The sequence below is a fragment of the Lethenteron reissneri genome, chromosome 29, assembly GCF_015708825.2.
Source record: "Lethenteron reissneri isolate LAM-NWPU_2019-01 chromosome 29, ASM1570882v1, whole genome shotgun sequence".
NCBI lineage: Eukaryota > Metazoa > Chordata > Hyperoartia > Petromyzontiformes > Petromyzontidae > Lethenteron > Lethenteron reissneri.
This window is the reverse complement of record NC_083807.1, coordinates 10260896-10272497: the sequence shown is the minus strand read 5'-3', so window position 1 is coordinate 10272497 and position 11602 is coordinate 10260896.

Here is an 11602-nt window from a genome sequence, read left to right as displayed (position 1 = left end):
GTAGCCAGTGGAGTTACAGCAGGAATTTGGGGTACACATGTTAATTTCAGCACGCGCACCCCAATGATTTACTGAACCAACCAATCTGGGTTCATTCATCATCAACAACAGTCGCCATTCGCCACTAAGTGGAGGGGACGTCACCACGGTGCTAGTGCCTAGGCTATGCGCACTTAGAGGCCACGTAAACTGTCGAGCGTTCACTGGCAGGTCACGGGACAGACCCAGGTGTCATCAGTTGAGTGCCTAAGACGACCACCTATGGCCCCTGCTGTGCCAACTTGCTGCATTTTAGCTGCCCAGCGCTCCGTTCGTTGCTGTGAGGGGCACTCCTCTGCTCTCAGTTGTTGTTGGAGGGCGACTGCCTCCAATTTTTCAGTAGTCTCCTTCACGAGCCTCCTCCAAAGAGGCCGGATTTGACACCGCTTGTACCAGTCTTCGGCAAGTATATTAATCTCACACACCCACACACATGCTAATGGAGCACATAGTGATTTATGAAACGTCCAACAAACGAGGCTGCGAGATGGCTAATAAAATAAAGTACCGCAATGGATTATTAAATATATGTGAGGTACTTTGAGTGTAACTTCTACATAGGTGTATCTGACTCCTACCACATGGAAACTATTGTTAAAATGAGTCTCAGGACTCAGTGCAGGTATCCAAGGAACACTGCCTCCCCCTCCCCTGCATCATCTAGGTCATGATCATTAATAACAGCAGCAGCAACAATAGCAGCAAAAGTGTCGTCATCATCATCATCATAATTATGCCTGTCATAAGCAGCAGGAGCAGCATCATCATCCATTGATCATCATCAACTCCATCACCAACATGATAACCACCTCCTTCTACAACAATGGCAGCCATGTTGTATCAGTATTTTTTGCTGGCAGCTGATTGGCTGGTGTAGCAGGAGTGATGACGATCCATAGCAACCACCGACTCGTGTCCACTTTTGTATTTTTTCTGGGAAGCTCCCAGATACTTCGTGTATTGCACTACGCAATTTAGGAGCCTATGAAAAAAGCTGCCTGGTAGGGTTTTTTTTTCACACCGATTTTCTGTACTCTGACACAATTTTTTACGTTTACATACAAATGTGGAAGCACGTTTATGGAAGAGGGGGGGGGAGCCAAACGTGCCCAAACATGTATGTGAAATAGGCAACATCGGGCACTTAGACCTCCCACACATGGCATGCCCTTAATCACGATCGGTGCAAATCCATACATTGTTCTAGCCACTTTTGGCAATTTCATAAGTGTGGCGAGAGGAATTGTGGAATTGATGTGTTTTTTGTGTAGAATTGGCCACACATGAATTTCACATTCTGTAAAAATAAAGACCATTCACCACTTTATGGAAGCATGATGCCCAAAATAGCGATATTAATTGGGCCCTTTATGTTGGGAACTGGGAAAGTACTGCAGAGGAAATGTGTGTTGTCAATGCTTCAGAATCATGAGTGGTGAAATTTCAGGCAGAACGCTATGGTTTAACACCCCCTGCTCTGTGCAAGCTGCTTGTGATCAATAGGAATAATTGAAGAATGCATGCTTTAAAAGCCACAAATAGATGTTTTTTTCTCTACCTGTGACTAAATCCCTGGATTATTGTATGCCAGATTTATCTAGACAACATACCAGGGAAGTAAAACATGCTGTAGTTAGGGTTTACCTAGTCAATACAAAATGCTTTGGGAACTGTGGCACATGGTTAACACACTGCATTAGGAACCCTGAGATTTGAGTTTGTCTCCTATCCATATCTAACATCAGCTGTGATTGTTGAACTGGCTATTGGCCCCCCTTCACAAACCCACAGTGACCAGGATGGTGAAGTATAGTCAGACAACCTCCATGACTGACATGGTGTGGGGACGCCTTTGTCAGCAGTGGATTGACAAAGGGCTGTAATTTATTATTATTAATTTTGTGAAAGGAGAGGGCTAGTATTCTGAAACCAATGAGACATCACTGCTTGTCATATGAACAGCATTTGCTGTCCCTCAATATGCATGCGTTTTTATTTATTTTAAGAGCAATGCAGGCCCATCCCATGGGAGTGACTTAAAACTCTTCATTTACAGAGGACCACTCACAAATGCAATCACGCTTTTCCATGGACTCAAATTTGTTGTGAACCACAATGTAACATCCTCGCCGTGTTTTGCATCAGGTCCCCCGATGCATTTTTTCCCATAACATTCAAAAAGCTATCTCCTCCTTCACATTGTGTTTCGGCCAGAAGTAACAAAAGCGTTTTTTCCCCGCTTGGGATTTTACACATGAAATAAAATTGCAGGCACAGCTGTGCTCTGATTGTGTGGCAAATTAAGCAGAATTGCCGATGGGTGAACGTGAGTGTTGAGTGTTCAGAAGGTTCGCTGTTCGCGGATTGTGGGGCAGTAAGGGGTAGGCACATTTGGTGTGCATCGGTGGTTGCAGCACGGCTGGAATGTGCAGACTAAACTGATTGTGCCTCGCACCCCAGCAATTTCTGCATCTCCCAGGGCAGCCAGATGTTGTGGCTTTGCTCGCTAATGCGAGCAAGAGCCGTGCGAATTGAAATGTCGGGTCACATCAGCTCAGGGATGCCAAAATTTCGCCCATCAACACTTGTGCTTCGATGGACAAGCTGATTTGCCACTACAAACCCGTACAAATTAATCCCTACACAACGTTCCGCTAAATACTGTCATACTGGATTACAAGGAGCTTTAATAGATGCTGCCATGCAATGATAGGCATCTGTGTGGATTTTTGAATGTATTCCATGAAATTATCTTTAATATAAGGGACTACATTGCAGTGGCGGTGAATCACATGCTAAAGATGTATGACCAGTGTCAGCACTAAGAAACACAGGTTTAAATAAAGATATGTAAAAAGCTGACGTTTTAAGAAGGTCATAGAAATGAAAAAGACCACTTCTGAAGGGTGAATCCGACTCATAAGTGCCTTTTACGAAATCATTACCTCATGTTTTTTTTTTACTAGTTCTTAATATATTTTTGTTTGTAATGTAAATAATATACGATTTTTAATAGTGCATTATTTAGTCAAGTTCAAAAGGTCACTTAATGTTATTTGCATCACTATTGTCTTCTGGATCCTTCAGCTGTTACAATATAAAATGGACTCTAAGATTGATATTTAGGATATCAGAATCAGAATCTTTATTGAGACTGGAGGAATCCTCTCAGCTATGAAACACTTTTGGTTTTAGGCCTTCAGCATAGAACTGCAGGTATCGTCGAGGTGTTTTCTCTCAGCGCTATCCTCGACTACACTTTTTTCCATAAATAATAATACTTATTATTGTGCAGTATTTTTAAATGTCTAAGAGATACACTTAGAAAAAAACAAATAGAAAATGAAAATTTCCATAAATGCCTCCAAGCATAATATTTCCTTGCGTATGTGGCGCTGCAGTGTTATTATTTTCGAGATAATTAAAAAGATAATGCAATAATCAATTAATAGATAGCTCTGGAGGTACAGTATTTCAATGTTGTTTGTTTTGTACTCCAGAATTAGTAACTCAGAAATTATTATCCCAATAATTTAAACCTCAATTTTGTGAACTATAAAACACACACGCACACATTCGTGCTCACATGTACCACACATACAGCTCTACAATGTGAACCAGGCCAAGAATTGAAACCCCTATTGTTTCCAATAGTAAATAAAGGAGAGTAGGGAAAAGAAAGGCGCTGTTCATGTTCAACAAAGGCTCATGTTTTTTTTGCTGCTAATGAAACAGCACATTGAAATGGCTTTTCTATAGCCATGTATTGACATACAACAGCTGGCAGCTTGCAAAAGCCTTGGCTCAAAGAAGGTACTATTAGTCGCACTCATCCTGTGCAGTGCAAGCCCATAAAACGAATGCTGCCAAGGGTGCAGACAGCTTCGTCCTTTTGGGTGACTATGGATCGCTTGCTGACATTGCAGTCGGGCAGCAGGGCACTGGATATTTCACGTGCGTAGACTGTTTCAGAAAGAAACATCATTATTACGTGCTGTCTCGGCCTCGCTGTGCGCTGCATTGCACCACTATCCAAGTAGTTAACCTCGCATTCAATAAACCTTCAGAGCCAGGGTGAACATCCGACTCCAAACATATTTAATGAATCGAATGAGGTAAAACTGATGGAAAAACACGGTACAAAATACAGCATCTGTTAATACTTGCAATATCGAGACAATTAATGAACACAAGAAGCATCATAACATTGTCTTAGATAACATGAAACTCAACAATAGGTCCTGGATGGACCAGGCAACTACATTAGCACTGGAAAGCTACACAAGCGAATAAGCTACTGTGTTAAATCTTGATTTGAAGCTTTCGTGACTGCAGGAATCCATACTCTTTGGTTCTTTCGGTAAAATCACGTAGGTAGAAAAAATAATAGATCACGACGTTTCAATTAAAACGCAAGCAATCGTCATCAGGCGGAAGAAAGAGGAGGGAAGCTGATGATGCAGGCTGCTTTTAAAGGTTCGAGATGGGCGTAGCCCCAGAGTCATAAACGAAGTGGGGGGGGGGGGGGCTAGTGATGTTAAAGTGAGACATTTTCATGTAAAAGTACTGTGTAAATGTGATTAGCATGTGAATGTAAGCTCGCAGCGTTCCGTCGCATCAAGGACTGCATGCAAACGTAATATCAGGCTCGCAGCGTGCCGTCATATCGAGGACTGCATGTAAATATAAGATCGGAGAAATTTGCATGCAAATGTACCGTGTAAACGTGATTAGCATGTCAATGTAATCTCGCAGTGCGCCGTCACATCGAGGACTGCATGTAAACGTAAGATCGGAAAAAAGCTTCACTGAGATGCTATTTGTGCCTCCATTTTGTACTCTGTGTAATGGCTGACACTGCTGCATGGCTTAGAGACTCTTAAATCGTAACTTCCTGGTCACGTGACCAAACTCAACACCATATCAGAAAATTCCTGTGTAATCAACACCCCCATACCTGCCATGGGGCAGAACACGTACATTTTTTGGCAGATTAATGGTAATTTTTGGGTAGAATTGGGCTAATTTCACAACATGTATGGTGGGAAAAAAGTTAAATATACATACACATTTTGTTTTTCATATTCAGCTGATTCCTCTAAAAATAGTAACCTCTACACTGCTACTCATGCCACATTTGTGGTATGACTCAAAGTGGCCAGGTATGTGGAGAGTTAGGAATTTCTGCAAATATTTGTTGGCATTTCCACACAAAATTCAGAGCAGATATTTGGTGCTATAAACATTTTGCCAAGCGGTGGAATGTATCAAACACATGCGTGTAGAAGATGACATTGATAATTAAGACATAAATTGATGATGTTGATAATAATAACAATGTGCTGTTGCTGAAATTGATGAACATATGTGTAATAAAGGACTTCGTCACACACTGCTTGGTCTCCGTTGCTCTTTATTCGGCTTCTTCCTCGCACCCGCTGGTCCCGACAGCGGACCAGCGTCTCCTCACGCGTGCCCCACACGCGCTCCCTCGTCAGTCCTTCCGCTCCTCCACTCCGCACACCGCTGGCCGACGGTGTGCCGAAGCCCCTTCAGCCACGTGGCTGATGGCGCGGATTCCCTCCGGCCACCCAACGTGGTCCAGCTTCGTGACTCTCCCAACTGACCCGGAGCCCTTCCGGGCTCCCACCTGTATCCCCTTCACCACGTGATCCTGTCTCCTCCTCTCACAATGCCCTTCCGAACCTTCAGATCCGGCCTTCCCATAGCGCCCTGCTGGCTCCGCCCCCACTCACCTCGCTTCCGATTGGACCCGAGGTGAACGGCGGGCCCTCCCATACGCCCCCATACTGGGCTCCGCCCCCCAATACCCCGGGCCGTATGATTGGCCCAGAGCCCAGCAGCGAACCCCGTTTAGGCTCGCATTACATATGGAAAAGTGTATTATGGCTACTGCTACTGCTGCTGCTCCTCTGAATCTAGATCTTCTAGAACTTCTGGAAACACTCACGGAATCAAAGGCCTGTGCTACAAACCCAGAAACTTGAGATTGATTCCCAGCCTCAGTTAACATCAATGGCACGTGATATCTGAACTGGTTATGGGATCCTTATCTTCACTATCCAACAATAATCATCATGGTAATGTACGGTCAAACAACCTCAACGACAAATAATGCATAGAGGCGACTTAATTTAGCAGTTTATGGCCAAACGGCTGTAAATCATGATGTTTATTATTATACATTTTTAATTCTGCATCACCAAATCAGAAAGTTGTCATTGCAGCCTTTATCTGCAATAACTTTTTCCATCAATCTAAGCGTTCCTGTTATCTAGATGGTCTGTCTTTGTAGCCGTTATCATTGTCTTTGCTCTGTCCCTGTTATTTGTATATGTGTGTATGTGTCTGTATATGGGCAGTGGTGTGTGGTGCAGGAGTGCAATATTTAGTGCACTGCACTACGAATCCGGCGAATTAGGTTTGATTCCCGCTCAACTCCTACCACCAGTGATATTTATTTTAACTGATCCTGGGCATCTCTTAGGTCGACTCGGCCTCAAATGAGTACCTGATGTGGTGTGTAAACATCGCCGCTCGTGAGACAAAGGCGGTGGGGGCAGGGTGATGGCCACCCACCCCCCGTGTGCCGTGCCGGCCTTCGTAGGTGCTCTCTAACAGCACTTGCTCCTACAGTTGGATAACAGGCAATACGGGGGATTTTTTGCCTTTTTTATGGGCAGTGGTGGCACGGTGAATTGCAGAGGGCAAATATCAATGGTACTTCTTTTGAGTCTTCCCGAGGGCGTACTGCCTGGAAATAGTGCCTGGTACAATATTTGTACATCGTTGGTAACATCTGTAATGCAACGCTTTGCAGGCAAGGGCAGGTGGTTTGCAATAAGCGAAGGATGGCAGGGATTTTAGGATCGGTAGTTGATATTCATCAGCTACAGTAGCATTATCTTGCCCATGAGGCATGATCATTATACGCACAATATTCATTGGCATCACCATATCTATGTATGATCATCATGATAATTATTGTTCCATAATAATCATGATATTAATTATTATTGTCCTCAGTATAATAATTGATATCTTGTCTTCATCATCATCACCATCGTTGTTGATCTCAAAGGACTGGGCTGCTATTGGCTTCGCTCTGTAATTCCACATCTCAGGTGGAAGGTAGGGCGCCTCCTCTGTACGTTAGTATATTGAAACTTTTTTTTTATTTTACCAGGTAAGGCCCACTATAGCTATATACTTTTTTTCAGAAGTGACCTGAACACAAACGATAGTTCAAACAAGCGACTTATCACGTGGAAATGTATAGCAGCCCAATACTCTAAACGCGTGTTTCAAAATGTGGAGAGAAAAACTGGAGGACAAGGAGAAAATCCATGCAACCACGGGGAGAACACGCAAACTCTAAGTATACAGGCATCAGGATTGGGATCGAACCCACGCTTTCTTGTATACCAGGTAAGGTAGTGAACATTCAGGGATAAGGGCCCTGGTATGTCAGCTTTACATTATTTCCATGAGGACAAAATTCAGTCCATACAAGTGTATACTAGGCGATGTTGTTAACATGCCGGCCACAATTTGGGTGTGTTCGCGTGAGAGATGTACAGAGGCTGATTGATCAAATCGGTTCATCGGTAGGGTGAGCGAGCTGACATCAGCATTCGCCTCAGCACTCCCCGCGCGACTGTTTTGCCACGAGGTTTTTTTTGGAGACAGTGCTTCCACCCATTCCACTCGGTCATTGGGGCCACAATCCACGACAATAATTTGGCACAATTTATTTAGCAGAGTGTTTTTTTAATTCCATAATGGCATGACACCAAAGCCAGTTCACGAATTCAGTCCATCAATTATATTGTCTTACACTGATAGGAACATTGATTTACCAAAAAGATAGTGTTTTTAATGTTTGGGCCACCAGAGATAATGTTTTCCTGTTTTCTTGTCGTTTCCAATATTTATTTGGCATACTCTTTGCTTGTATTTGTTCTTTGAAAAATATATCTAGAGGTCTACTTTGCAAGTGAAACCGTGTTGGTGCTCGTCAAATTAATATATTCATCGTAGAATATATATGATGTGAAAGCAACACGCATCTTCTCAGAAGAAAAACATAATTTTATTTCTTAATAATATATTTATTGTATAAAATGTTTTTTTTTCTTTGTGGGTGGACTCAACCCAGACACATCAATTTTCATAAATATTCTGAACAAATAACTTTTGTCCACGCTCCCTTAAAGGCATGCCAATTGCCTTCAATAAGCAATTGAGTGCTTCATTGTAAAATCCATATTTAACTGCTGGTGCCGAACAGTGTCTATAAAGCTGTTTTGGTGCCATTAAACCCTGTGCTTGCAGTGTTTTATAGTGAATGCACAACAACCATCCACCTTCACAAACTTTGCAAAAAAACCTACAATATTGTTAATTTACTTATTTATATCTTGTCTCCCAGGCGCTAAGGTAAAAAGTCCTGTGTTCTGTACACAACACTCTACTGCGCAAATACATCAGTTGCAGGCACTATGAACTGCCCTGTCTTTGCAGCAGGGCAGCACAAGTGCTGTCAGGATGATATGTAACGATGATATGCATGGGAGTGCGCATCGCTTGCTTTCCCATGCGATACCTGGAGGAGTTGAGGTATGCCATTGGCTCAGGGTTCTCAGAAGAAGCCAAGCTTGCCCCCCCTCCATTATAAGAAATAACTCCTGCCCCCCCCCTTCCCCCCCTCTCCACCCTTTCCATGCCCCCCTCTTTACCTCCATTGTGTTAGTTATCTTTCCACTCGTTCTTCCCTCCACCATATAAGCTTTCATGTTCTCGCATGCGGTCTCCACTTGGATTGGGGTAGATTGCCCGATTGTTCCCCTTTCCGCCGATCTCGAGTTTTCCCTCGCGAAGTTTCTGTCCCCCCACCCCACCCTGTACTGTGACCGGTACTGACACTGGGCTCACGTTGAGTAGCAATACAAATAGAAATAGATTAGGGGCCGTCCATAAATGACGTCACGCACCTAGGGGGGGGGGGGTCAGACATTTGTGACGATGTGTGACGAGGGGGGGGGGGGGTAGAAATGTGACGTCACATCAAAATGCGCAACTTTAAATAAATATAGACAACACGTTCTAATTAATTAAATAGACTATTTAATACATGTTTTGTCCTACACCATCAGAGTGCAGCGCCACATCAAATACGCACTACAATGACAAAAGTTTAGCGATTTGAAGCATTTTTCATTTGGAGGGGGGGGGGGGGCAGAGCTTTGTGACGTCATATTTTAGGGTGGGTCTCACTTTTTGTGACGTCGTGTCACGAAGGGGGGGAGGGGTTATAAATCGTTCAAAATTGCGTGACGTCATTTATGGACGGCCCCTAACTCCCGGTAAACCAAACCTCAGTTTAATATGTAGGCTTTGGCTTCAAGACCGTGCTAGTCGGAAGTGCGTGAGGTGGGACACGAAACGAAACATAAAAGCATGCCACTGGATGTTAATTAACTGTGAACAACTCAAACAATAATAGGTACTGCATATTCACAGATTAACATGATCCATTGTAAATTATATGACTACATTAACCCGCTTTTGGTGTTCGTAGCTGATAGGCTCATAGTGATGACATCTCCTTTTCTCTATTTAAGACGGAAACAAGAAGTCTTCCCACAATTCTGACTAATCGCCAGATGACACTGCTTGTAATCACCAGCGAAACGTCGTACTCGAATTGCAAATGTTGTGGGTTTACTCTCCAACACACCGATGTGCTGATTGGCATGTTTTGTTTACGTGACAGACCTTACTAATTGGCTGTGTCGGGTGGTGGCGGGTTTAACGACACATTTATAATTACGTGATCTAACCCAATTCCGTTTTGTTGGATAATGCAACCTCCAGAGCCACACCATGCACACCCAACGGCTGCTACGTGAACAGCAGTCTGAGGCTTTATCAACACAATCTGTAAAAGCCTAGGCAACACAGCTGAGCCACTTTGTGGAATACACCAAAGCCTTATTTCCGGTCACACACTTCCAGTGAATGAGTGCCAATGTCGGCAAGCTCAAATGCAATTTTAAGGTGGATATTTGGAGCACAATGAAATGTGCTATTTCCATGCAGTGAAACATACATGTTGTGCAGAGGAAGTGTGGTAATCTAGCTAATACTTTTCCCGTAATCCTATTTTTTTGTAAACACAAATACACTTTAGTTTTGCAGTGCATAGTTTAGGATTGTTTTGTAGTAATCTACCTAATGGGCTATATGCAAATCAAATATTGCGTCCATAAAGTGTAAGCAATTCAGTCTAAACATTATTTCAAGTATATTATTATTATACATTTTCTAGAATCATGGCTCTGGTAATATAACTTCTACATATTTTACTTCAATGGCTAGAGTACATTCACTCATATTGCTGTTTACATTTAAATTATTATGGATTTCCACTGAGTCAGATGAATGACATGTCACATTGATTCAGATTCTCATTCCCAGCGTCCCAAAATTTAGTTATTGCTGGCCATGCCCAGATATGCCCTCTGAACTGGTTGAACAGACATAGCCTCGGGCTGAATTTGATTTCTTCCCATGTACATAGCTGGAAATGGTAACTGCAAATAGCGAGTCTCTTCTCTAGTCTTTATTTGTCACACCAATACTGGAGCTAGGGATAGTTTTAACCAACCACTGTCATTCGTTGCCACTCACTAACAGTGCTTTGCCCCAGCAGTCTGTGAGGCTAAATGGAAGATTTGTGTTTGAGTCAATATGTTGTATGTGTGGCAGTGGTACCATTGTAGCTAGCGCATTGCGCGACGAACCCGGCAACTTGACTTCAATTCCTGGCCACTGCTAAGATCGTTTGGAAATATCTGCACTGGTCCAGGGCCTCCCTTACATCTACTCAGCCTTAACTGAGCACCTAATGTGATGTGTAAGCATCAGCATTGAGGAGACAAAGGTGGCTGGACGTGGTGCTGGCCACAGCACCTCCACGCAGTGCCGACCTTCACGGATGCTCATTAATCACACTTGTCCCAACAGTCGGTTGAAGGCTATATTGGGGGGGGGGGTCTTTGTCTTTGGTTTGACAATGTTAGAAAATCATAGCCAGAACACTGCGCTGAGTGATTCCTTCCACATTGCCCTCTTGTGAGACACTCAATGCGGCGTTCACTGCGCCGCTGGGCACGGGATGACGTGCCGCTCGTGCCAAAACAAGGCTGTAGATGAGCACAGACAGTGCAGCACACACGCATGCCTGGAGGTGACCATGAGAGACCAGTTGTGTACTTGGTGAGCATGAGAATTGCGGGCAGAAGTCCTGAAGTGGACTCGCGATTTTTCTAACAAAAATATTAAATGTGGCGGAGTGGTAGCTCCTGCAATCTCTCATTTACTTGATACAGCTGTCGTGGCTGTGACGGTACCACCTGAAGACGGAAGCTTGTGTTGCCTCCGAAACGTCGTGATTTTTATTTTATTTTACTTTTTTATGTTTTTTTTACCTACGTGACTTTACCGAAAAAACCTAAGAATATGAATCATTGCAGTCACG